Raw genomic sequence first — 12,573 nt, forward strand, 5'->3', positions numbered from 1 at the left:
GCCGCTCCAGTTCTGGCTCATCCTAACCCTGTCCTGCCTTTCGTTCTTGAGGTTGATGCGTCTGAGACTAGAGTAGGTCCCCTCTTGTCTCAACGTCCTACGCATGACGGTTCCTTGCATCCGTGTGGTTTCTTTTCTAATAAATTGTCTCCAGTAGAGTGCAATTATGAAATTGGCGACAGGGAATTACTGGCCATAATTTTGGCACTCAAGGAATGGAGGCATCTTCTCGAGGGTACTAGCGTGCCAGTGCTCATTCTTACTGACCACAAGAATTTAACTTATCTATCTGAAGCAAAACGTTTGTCGCCCCGACAGGCCAGATGGGCGCTATATTTGTCTCGGTTTAAATATGTGGTCTCCTACCTGCCTGGTAGTAAGAATGTTAGGGCTGATGCCCTCTCTCGACAATTTTCGCCTCTGTCCAAGGAGGAGTCTGTACCTACTCCTGTTATACCTCCTGACCATATTTTAGCTACCATACGTACTAATTTGACTTCTCCCTTGGGGGAGGAGATCCTGGCTGCACAAATTAATGCACCTCCTGAGAAACCTAGTGGTAAGTGTTTTGTTCCTGAGAATCTTCAAACTAAACCTTTGCACACTTACCACTATCCTAAAGCTGCAGGTCACCCAGGCAATAACCAAATGATTTGGTCTGTCACTCGACAATTCTGGTGGCCAGGTCTTCGTTCTGATGTTGCTGCGTATGTTGCCTCCTGCTCAGTTTGTGTGCAGAATAAGACTCCTCAACGTCTTCCTATTCAACCTATTGCTAATGGTGAGCATCCTTGGACACATCCTTCCATGGACTTCATTGTCGAGCTCCCTGTTTCCAATGGCAATACTGTTATCCTTATGGTGGTTGACCGTTTTTCTAAAATGTCACATTGCATTCCCTTGATGAAGTTGCCTACCACTCAGGAGCTTGCTTCAATTTTTGCCCGGGAGGTCTTCCGTTTACATGGGTTACCCAAGGAGATAGTGTCAGACCAGGGTAGGCAGTTTGTCTCCAGATTTTGGCGTTCCTTTTGTGCTCAAATGGGGATCCAGCTTTCCTTCTCCTCGGCATATCACCCTCAATCCAATGGGGCTGCGGAACGGTCTAATCAAGCTCTGGAACAGTTCCTCTATTGCTATGTCTCAGATCACCACAATAATTGGTCTGAACTGTTACCTTGGGCAGAGTTTGCTCGTAATAGTGCTATTAATGCTTCCTCCAAGTTATCCCCATTCATGGCAAATTATGGGTTTCAACCATCCTTGTTGCCCCATTCATTCATGTCTCAGGGTATTCCGGCTTTGGAGGAGCATCTCCGGCAACTCCGTTCCATGTGGGTGCAGATTCAGGATTGCCTTCATCGTTCTATGCAGCGCCAAAAGTTCCAGGCTGATCGTAGGCATCTGCCCGCACCTTCCTACCAGGTTGGTGAGAGAGTTTGGCTGTCCTCCCGCAACTTGAACCTTCGTATGCCTTCCAATAAACTGGTTCTCCGTTATGTTGGTCCTTTTCGAATACTCTGACAGGTCAATCCTGTGGCCTACGCTCTTGACCTTCCTCCTGCAATGCGCATCTCTAATGATTTTCATGTCTCCCTCTTGAAACCATTGGTTTGTTATCGATTTACCACTGTGTTGCCTCGTCCCCGTCCTATCGTTTTTTACAACCATGAGGAGTATGAGGTCAGCAGCATTATTGACTCTCATATGTCCAGGGGCCATGTACAATATTTGGTTCACTGGAGGGGCTACTATACTGAGCGTTCTTGGATTCCCTCCTCTGATGTTCATGCTCTCGCCCTCCTCTGTGCCTTCCATGTCCGTTTCCCCAATAAGTCTTTTGTCCTCTCGCGGGGGAGGGGTCATTGAGGGGAGGGTACTGTCTGTGTTTTTTCCCTGTTTTGTTTGCCATGTGCTGCTGGCAGCCATTTTACTCACCTCTCTTGCTGACTATGGTGCATTGTGGGGGATGCTGCTCATTTCCTGCACTTCTTTTTATGGCCAGACTGGTGTGCATCATCTGTGTGAGGCAGGAAGCAGTCTCAGAATTGTGATGTCATCACTTATTATTTAAAGGCTCTCTGTTCAGTATGCTTTGCCTTTGCGTTGTCTCAGACCTGTTTGTGAGAGTTCCTGTGTATTACCTGACTGTCTGACGTCCTTTCTGGTTCCTGATCCTTGGCTTGTTCCTGACTCTGCTGTTTACCTTGTTCCTGATTGCGGCTCGTCTGACTATTCGCTTTGGCTCCTGACTCGGCTCGTCTGACTACCAGCTCTGGTTTTGACTCCTGGCTTGTTATTTGACTTGTGGACTTTTTATTATTTTTTTTGTTATTAATAAAGGTGTGATTATTTTTGCACTTCTCGTCTCAGTCTGATTCCTGGCACCCTGACAATAAGACTATCTTCAACCTTGTATAGTTTCAGACGCTCTTTGAAAACCCACCTGTTCAGAGACGCTTAGCATCTCTCCTCTGTTTCATCCTACCCAAAATAAATCTTGAACTGCCTTGACGCACTGCTGCAACTACAATCCACGTGACAAGCTACCCCAAACCTTATGTGTCTCAACCCTCAACCTGTAGACTGTAAGCTCTTCAGAGCAGGGCCCTATTCCTCCTGTACTAGATATCTTTAGTGTGTTATGTTTATGTATTATGGAATTTTGTGGTGCTTTACAAATAAATGATAAGAATAATATATTGTCATATTGACACAGTCAATGTGTTTGCTGCTTTGTTTGTAAAGCTTGTGTGTATACATTTAGAAGCATTCATCATTCCTATTAAATATTTATAGATGCAAAGGAGTGTTAACATCAGGAGCTGATGGAGGTTGAATGTGACAGAGTAAGGAGATTTAACATGGCAGCACTGTATCAGATGATAAGGGAAGTCAAAGTTTATGCAATTAAACTTTCATATTTAAAAATAAAATAAAAAGTTAAACTGTATTTAAGACAGTTTTAGCTTATCCCTACCATTCCTTTATAGCAGGGATGATCCCAAATCTAGGACTATTGGTAGACACTGAGATCGGGATTTGGGCATCCCTTCTATCGATTTTCTTGCTGATATATAATGATTAGCTTTAAAAAAAAACAAAAAAAACTTTTGTCATAAAATGAATGTTGTTGCACATAAAAAGCCATTTCATAGACGTATTACATGATTTTGGTGAAAAACACACATTTCTGTGTTAAAACAACAACAACATTTTGCTCTTATGTCTGTGGTTTGTGTAAACAGATGTTCCTTTGAAATTTGCTTCCTCATTTAGGTTTGCTATCTAGATGAGCGCATGCTCAGAATTACGTAATTGCACTCCACATATATTTGAAAAGAATGTGTGGAATGCCATTATGTAATAACAATAATACACACATGGAGGTAGCAAATTTCGACGGTGAGGAAAATGTAGTCCTTGTATTTCAATCTTAAAGCGGCCATAGACATGCGTGCATGTGAAGTTGAAGATGGTAGCAGATTTTGATGCTGTCATATCTTATTGATATACACAATGTTTTTGACTGCTCATGCGTGCCGCTCACGACACTTCTTGCTCACACCACCTTATGTAAATAAAATTATCTAAACAGTTTCTCCAACACGTTTTAATATGCAGCCCACAATAAAGCTTACTCCTAAATTCAATATCAAGCAATCATATCCTTGAATTCTGTTTCTAGACAGAAATGTATATAAGCCATTTTTAAATGTATCTAAGGTATTGGCATCCTTAGGCAATGAGTTCCACAATTTCATTGCTCTTACAGTGAAAAAAAATATATTGCTAGAAATTAAATCTCCTTTCCTGCAGCATGACATTGTGACCTCTTGCCACAAACAATTTCCCTGGAATAAACAGAGCCAACTCTGTATATGGGCCTTGAATATATTGATATAAAGTAATCATATAACCTCTCAAGCGCCTTTTTTCTAGAGAAAACAAACACAGTTTGGCTTACCTCTCAAAATTAGTTTTGTGGCCCTTCTTTGAACTTTTTCTAACTCTGCAGTGTCTTTTTATGAGACTGGACCCCAGAACTACACTAAATATTCAAGGTGAGGTCTTACCAGGGATTTATATAGTAACAGAATTATGCTTTCCTAACTTTCATCAATGCCTCTTTTACATGATAGTGTTTTATTATCCTTAAAGAAGGTGCAGGGCAATTAGCCCGGAGCGTAGCTAAGGGTTAAGGCCTGGTTGAGTGAGTGCTGCTGCTGTGTGTGCATTTGTTACAATGTGCATTGTGTTGGGAGGGGTTTACCAACCTTATATATGGGATGTGCAGGGAGCTCACTTCCTCATTGTTCCTGTGGATCCCTGGAAGCTCTTTCTACAGCACAGCTTGCAGCAGATTTTCCAATGGAAGGCGAACCTGTGGAATGGGAAGAGATGGATCTTGAGGACATCGAGTGGGTTGCATCATCCCCATCAGGGACTATTACGGTGGGTCAGGGCCATGTTTCTGGGCTATTTATTCCCACTTCTCCTTCGGGTGGGGAGGGTAGCCCTAACTTATTCCCTTCTCCTGTACGGGAGGAACGGGTTGAGGAAGCTAGGACTGCACAGGCTTATCAGCCAGTGGGCCTAGACCTTCAGTCTGTGGGGCCTGGGGCGGGTGCAGGGCCTGGGGCGCATGGTGCGGGAGTGGGCCTTAGGAAGGGGTCCCAAGTCGCAGGGCCTAGCCAAGTAACAGGGTCTAAGGGGTCCCAGGGGAGTTCTGGGTATTTCTCTAGGGAGGGCTCAGTGGGCCCGATTACCGGTGGCATGGGTAGTGCGAGCGTTGCGGCCTTACCTGCGTCGGTAGTCCTTTCTGGGGAATCCGTCGCGACAGCAGTGGCTCTCCTGCAGTCCTTGGCATCGGTCCTCGTGGGGGGCGTCGTCGTCGGGTGCGGCGGTGCTTCAGTCTCAGGCTCCATTCCCACGTGGTGCGCAGGCATCCGGTCCGTCTTCATCTGTTGCCACATCCAAGATGGCCGCCACGTCGTCTTCCGGGTACGTTGCACGCTCTGATGTCACTTCCATCCACCGTACTCAGAATTAAGGCGTCGGGCAGAGCGGATCGTCCCCCTCAGGCTCCGGAGGTAAGAAGGGAGCACCACGGGGGGGGGGACACCCGCTAAAGGGGGCACACACGCTGGGCATCAGAAGGCTGGGGAGGCTCATTCTAAGCAGCTGGGGGTCGCTGCAGAGAGGAGACAGTAGTCAAGTGTGGCATTGGATGCAGGGCACGCTGAGGCTCAAGGAAAAGGAAAGGGTCTCGCGTAACTTCGGGCCTAGTTAGTGACGCAGTTTGTTTGGAACCGCACGCAGGAGGCCTGCAGGATACGATATCGCCCAGCAGGACCTTAGCAGCCAGGTCAGGGCAGATAGCTACGAGATGGGTGGTGAAGAGGGGTCACGCCAGTATTCGCGCTAGCACTGGTAAAGGCCTAGAGGGCACTGGTAGAGGGGCAGTTAGTCCGGCCAGGGTGGTGAAGCCACAAGGGCGAGGCAGGGCTGTTAGATTTATGGAGGATTATGAATGTGGGCAGGCTGCAAGTACGGATGAGGATCACAGTTTGCCGTATCGTGTGAGTGATAGTGACTGTGAGGGGTATCAGGAATAGGGGGTTGGGGAGGATAGGGAGGAGGCGGCTGGCTCTTCCCGTGGTACTCCCCTCTTGTCTTCTGTTTTTCAGGTACCCCTGGCGTCTTCTTCCGGCAGAGATATGGCTGCCCAGAGTTCCAGAGCTCCCGTGCCTAGAGGTGTGGCGACTCGGGCAGGTGACAACAGCCCATCCGGATCCGGCCAGGGTTCCATGGCTACCCCATCCGGTGAGTGCCAACTTGGTTTTTCTTGGGGAAGGTGTGACTCTTCTAGTTCTAGTGGGTCTGGGTCCGGGTCCGGGTCTGGGTCCGGGTCTGAGATAGATGGGTCCTTGGGAGGGTAATATCAGTGGCTCAGCCCAGTCATCTCAACCCCCAGGGGTACAGGGGGGTTCACCACAGGCTGTGAATAGGAAAGCGGCTGTACATGGGAACACTTACTCATGTCAGGTACATAGTTTGCATGCCCACCTTAAGTCAAAGATGGTGAAGCATATCCAGGACGGCAAGTACGTCAACATGTTTGAATTATCCGCAGAAGCGTTTAAATTCAAAGAAATGTCGGAGGATGGGACGGGCCCTAAAAAATTCAAACGGCCCGATACATTTGAAGAATGGCATTGGTGTTTCAGGGTATATGCCACATGCTATCTAGAGAGGTTCCCAGACCAGGGTACCGCGTTGTTTAAGTATGTAGACATGATAGCTGCAATACGTAGGAAATTTGCCGACGGAGCCTGGAGGGAGTAGGACATGATCTACCGTAAAAAGAAGATGGGTAACCCATTGCTAGACTTTGGGACCATGGATCTACACCTCTGGGTGCATCTTGATGCGGAACGAGGGGCGCAAGTGGGCTCGGGAGTAGTTAATCAGGGGCCTAGGCAGCCGCTGCGCTTTCGACGGCGGCAAGGGGGCATGTGCTGGCGTTACCAGGATAAGGCATGCGAGAGGGGCACATCCTGCACGTTCAAGAATGTCTGCAAGTTCTGCAGCGGGCAACATCCCGGGGCAGATTGCTCCAAGAAACGGGACACCCAAAATGAACGGTTCGGGTCTAAGGGAAGCGCTGCGGGAAAGGGCGGATTCGCCTCTTAGGGTCCCTATTATCTGTAGGTGGTTGAGCAGGTACCCGAACAGGGCGGCTGCTAGATTGCTGGACGCTGGCCTGCGACTGGGTTTTACTATTCCGGTAGGGGGCCAGGTGTTGGGGTCAAGGGTTCGGAAGAACCTAAAATTGGCCTCTCAGTATCCGGAGGCGGTCAGGGACAAGCTGGGTAAGGAAGTAGCTTTGGGCAGGGTTGTAGGACCTTTTGAGGACTTGCCAATTACAGACTTCGTAATTTCTCCGCTAGGAGTGGTTCCCAAAAAAGAAACGGGTAAGTTTGGCTCATTCAGCATCTATCCTACCCGAAGGGGCAGTCGGTGAATGACGCCATTCCAGAGGCTTTGAGCTCGGTCCACTACCAGTCGTTTGATGACGCACTGGCTATCGTGAAGGAAAGGAGGCCTTAATGGCTAAATTGGACATAAAGTCCGCGTTTCGGCTTCTCCAAATCCGCCGATCATCTTTTAGACTGATGGGGTGCTGGTTTGAAGGGGGTTACTATGTAGATCATTGCCTGCCTATGGGCTGTTCTATATCCTGCGCCTATTTTGAGGCATTTAGTACTTTACACCACTGGGCGATTGCATCAGCGGCGGTAAGTGACAAGATCGCTCACTATTTGGACGATTTCCTTCTATTGGGGGCTGCCGATTCAGGGGAATGTGCATCCTTGATGAACGTTATGAGGTTCATGATGGCTAGGTTTGGGGTTCCCCTTGCCGAGGATAAAACGGAGGGGCCTTGCACGTGCTTGACGTTTCTTGGCATAGAAATAGATTCTGTGGCAATGGTATGCAGGCTACCTAAAGAGAAGGTGGCTAGGATGTTGATGTCATTTCGCACCATGGCTACAGCGCAAACATGTTCGCTCAGGGAGTTGCAGTTGCTCCTGGGCCTCCTAAACTTCGCGGGGAGAGTCATCCCGTGGGGTAGGATTTTTAGCAAAAGGCTGGAACGGAGATTGGGGGGTGGCAGGGCAGCAGCGTCACGCATCCGGATCACGCGGGATCTCGTGGCGGATCTGAAGGTTTGGGAACAGTTCCTACAGGATTTTAATGGAGTCTGTATGTGGAGGGGTGACCCAGTGTCCAATCAGTCTTTGCATCTGTTCACGGATGCTGCAGGGGCATCTGGATATGGGGCTTACTTTGAAGGGGCATGGAGTGCGGAGCCATGGTCGTCTGAGTGGGAGGGCCTAGGGCTTACATGCAACCTTTGCTTCTTGGAACTGTTTCCCATTGTAGTTGCAGTTGAGCTGTGGGGGCACCTCTTCAGCAACAAGGCTGTGATTTTCTGCATGGATAATCTCAGCGTAGTTTTTGCCATTAACAGACTTTCAGCTTCATCACCTGTGGTGGTGCATTACCTGCGGCACCTGGTGTTGAGATGTCTGCAGTGGAACATTGATTTTAGGGCTCGTCATGTCCCAGGGGTCCAGAACATAGTGGCGGACGCATTGTCTCGCTTCCAGTGGGAGGCATTTAGAGCAGGGGGCTACTGCGGCTCCTAACGGTCTTTCTAGCCCTCTCTTTCTGTGGCAGATGGTGGACTGCAGTGACTGATCCCCTTATTACGGGCTTCTTTGGCACCCAGCAGTTGATCGGCCTACGTGAGGTATTGGAGTGAGTGAGTAGGATTCTGCGACCTCCTTGAGTTTCCTTCTTGCGAAGGTGAGCAGGGATTTCTTTTGCAGTGGTTGGCTGACCTGAGAGGTAAGCAAGTAAAAAAGGGGGCAGTGGTCTCTAGGCTTTCTGCCGTAGCCTTCTTTTGCACGTTATACGCATTTCATGATGCGTTGCGCTCCTTCCTAGTGAAACAGTTCATTCGGAGGTGGGGCCGATTGGAGGTTCCGAGGCATGCTAGGGAACCCATTACAGCAGATCGACTGGTTAAACTGCTGGCTGCATTACCGGAGACCTGTTCCTTGCCTTTTGAGGTTCGGTTCTTCAGGGCGGCCTTTGGGCTGGCATTTCACGGGGCACTGAGAGTAGGGGAGCTGGTCCCACGTGCCAAGACGGCCGTATAGGGGGGAGTCATGCACAATCACGTTAGGGTTGTGGATGATTCAGTGCTTCTCTTTATCCCCTGGTCTAAGATGGACCAGGAGGGCCGGGGAGCCTGGCTTTCCTTGCCAGGGCAGCCAGGGGTCACCTGTTGCCCAGTATGTCTGGTCTCTTCATACCTGGATGTGCGGCCAGAAGGCTCCTCCAGGTTTCTTATACATGCGAATGGTGACCCGCTGACCAGATACCAATTCAGGATGGTGTTAGGCCAGGTAGCGCAGCGGGCGGGTATCGATGGGTCAAGTATTGCCCCCCACTCATTCAGGGTAGGGGCGACCACAACGGCACCAGAGCTGGGTTGGTCATCAGATCGCATCTGCTCCTTAGGGCGTTGGAGATTGCAGCGGTACAAATCCTATGTTAGGCCTCTGTACGCATAAGTATATGTTGATGACGATGGGGCATCAAGAGAATTGGGCTTGCATGGGTAAACAGAGGGGGGTTGGCCATGGTTAATGATGGTCAGGTCCAGTAGGAGTGCATGCTAACTCTTGTTTCTTTGTTTCAGGCATACGTCCAGGTCCTGTATGGGTGTGCTTCGTCGGCCATTCATATGTGCATTCATATGTACTGGGCTGCAATTAGAGCCGCAGCAATGCCAGGAGGACAGCAGCTGGGATTTCCATCGTCCAAGGCTGTTTTGCGTTGGCTAGGGCGCAGGGATTTGTCCTGGGCAGATCTGCCTGCATTGTTACAGGATGCTGCAAGAAGGTGGGAAAAACCCCACATTCTGATCTTACATGCTGGCGGCAATGATGTGGGGGCCATCCCCACATTAGATTTAATCCGGGCAACGCAGTCATATCTGCGGCAGTTCAGACTCTGGTTTCCAGGTGTGCGAATCAGGTGGTCGAATGTGATTCCTAGATTGAGGTGGAAGCACATGGTGTGTCATAAAGCGGCTTTCCAGGTCAGGTAAAAGATACATAGGGACCTGAGGAAGCAGGTAGGGGACCTCAAGGGTTTTGTGATAGAGCATGGGAACATCTCAGCAGCCCATAAGGGTTTATATAGGCAGGATGGGGTTCATTTAGAACTGGCAGGAGTAGATTTGTTCCTTCAGAACATCAGGCAGGCATTACTCCTAAGGATATAGTGGTGGCGGCAAGTGTCTGGACCATTTAATTTGCAGGTCTGTCTCTTGTGGCGGGTGGTCAGGATCACAGCTGCAGGCTGTAAGGAGGTTTTGAATGACGGCCATTGCGATCAGGGTGACGTCACAGGCTCGGTATGCTTGGGCGTGCTCGGGCTGATTATTAATGGACCGAGAACCCCCTATATTAAAGCTGCGTTGAGTATCTCCGCCTTGTGGTCCCACGGGTCTTTCACCCACCTAATGTGTCGAGTTTTATTGACAAAAATTAATGAAGTTCAACTCAAGTGTTAAGTTATTACTTAGATATGTTACAAGCAGACACTCAGGAAAGGTAGGGCATTTAATCCCTTAAGGATGCTGCCCTGCATTGTGCACCTATTTTTAGCTTGTTATCTATAAGTACGCCCAAATCCCTTTCTTTCTCTGTTTTGCTAAGTCTAGTTCCATTTAAATATAAGTCTAGTTCCATTTAAATAACAGGTTGTTTGCTTATCTTATTTTTATTTCCAAAATGTAGAACCTTACATTTTCCAGTATTAAATCTCATTTTCCATTTACCTGCCCATTCTTCCAATTGTTGTAAATCCCCTTGCAAAGCAATTTCATCCTGACCTTACAAAACTTTGTATCATCTGCAAAAAATAAAGATGTTGCTATTTAATCCTTGCTCCAATTCATTAATAAAAAATATTAAAAAGAACAGGGCTCAGTACTGATCCCTGGGGAACTCCAATGATTACCTTTGTCTTATCTGAGTATGATTTATTTACTACTACTCGTTGCTCCCTGTCTTTTATCAAGTTATTTATCCATGTGCTAACATTTTCAGCTATTCCCAGTCTTTTCATTTTGTACAATAATCTTTCATGTGGCACTGTAATAAAAGCCTTTTCAAAATCCAAGTATATTACCTCAACTGATTCCCCTTTATCTATATTTGCACTTACTTCCTCATATAATGTAATTAGATTCATTTGACATGATCTATTCTCACAAGACCATGCTGATTTGAACTCATAATCTTGTTTACACAAATATATACTCATTAATATGATTCCTTATAATCCCTTCAAATATCTTTCCCACTATTGATATCAGACTTACTGGTCTATCGCTTCCTGCCCTGCTTCCCTTTTTTACAGCACTCCTAGAGGTACTATGCCTGAGGATAATAAGTCTTGAAAAATTAAGAGTAGAGGTTTGGCGATACCAGTGCTTAATTCCTTAAAAAACCTTAGGTGTATTCCATCTGGACCTGGAGTTTATTGTCCCTTTTTACATTACACCTCTTAACATCATTTATCATCAGAAATATACTGAATTCTAAAAAGCACTAACACCTCTGCGTCAGTCATAAGCACATTTGCACGTCAAATATCAGTCTGCTTGAGTACAATTTGTTTTACTAAGGGCATAATATACATATTTGCACTTTGAGTTTTGCTTGAGGCTACAGTAACACTGACTGCAGGGAAACCAGGAAAAGATACAACAATCTTGTGGTGTACAGTTCACAACTTAAAGGGACACAGTACTCATATGTTTTCTAACATGTATACAAGTGAAAGCTGTTTAAATATAATGGGAAACTAAATGGAACACTTTAGGAAATGCATGACTGTGCACAACTGTATCCTGGGACTCTAATGCTCATTGGCTGTTAGAGACATTTCACACAGAAAAAGTTGGTTTTGTATAGTTTTTTTTTTTTTTTTTTTTTTTGGAAAGGTCATGGTGGGCTATTACATGCTGTTAATGTGCCATAAAATACATCACTAATGGGAAACTAGTATATTTATAAATGTTCTCTTTTATTTTGAGGAGAGGGTGAACATTATAGTTGCAATAGTAAAACTTAAAGGCTGGAACATTTTATCACATTAGATTTTCTTTTTTTGTATGAAACCAAATATATCTTATGCTAGATACAATTGAGTACAAAAAACATTTACCTGGTAATAAGCCTTGGCACTTAGTGAGTTAAGCATTTTGCTGCCCTCAGTACATTTTAGTCTTAGTTCACTGGCCCACTGTGAGCTCAGATAAGGTGCTGTGATAGGTTCTCCTTTTCAGTCACTGAACAAGTAAACACTTCTGTGCTGTATTTTTAGCTGCAATTACTACAGAAGGTGGGAAGGCAACAAGCTTTGTCATGTTAAGACACAACATACTTCAAATTCTTGGAAGACAAGATGCGAGCTAAACATTTTCCCGCTTAACAGTATCACCAATCATCTTTTAAGGTGCAACCCAACCCACTATTAATTTATAAACTAAAATGATATCATCTTATATTCATTCTCATACTCTGATGTCCTTTGATATCGAATTTCAGTTTTAGCTGTAGTTGTGAAGAGGAAAATAAAGCTTAGACAGTGACACCAGAAGGGCAATTTTTATAGGAAGTACAGGTAGCCCTCAGTTTACGCCGGGGTTAGGTTCCAGAAGGAATGGTTGTAAATCGAAACCGTTGTAAATTGAAACCCAGTTTATAATGTAAGTCAATGGGAAGTGAGGGAGATAGGTTCCAGGCCCCTCTCAAAATTGTCATAAGTAACACCTAATACATTTATTTTTAAAGCTTTGAAATAAAGACTTTAAATGCTAAACAGCATTATAAACCTAATAAAATAATCACACAACACAGAATGTATAATTAAACTAAGTTAAATGAACAAAAACATTTGCTAAACAGCATTATAAACCTA

Source organism: Bombina bombina, chromosome 4 (assembly GCF_027579735.1).
Source record: "Bombina bombina isolate aBomBom1 chromosome 4, aBomBom1.pri, whole genome shotgun sequence".
NCBI lineage: Eukaryota > Metazoa > Chordata > Amphibia > Anura > Bombinatoridae > Bombina > Bombina bombina.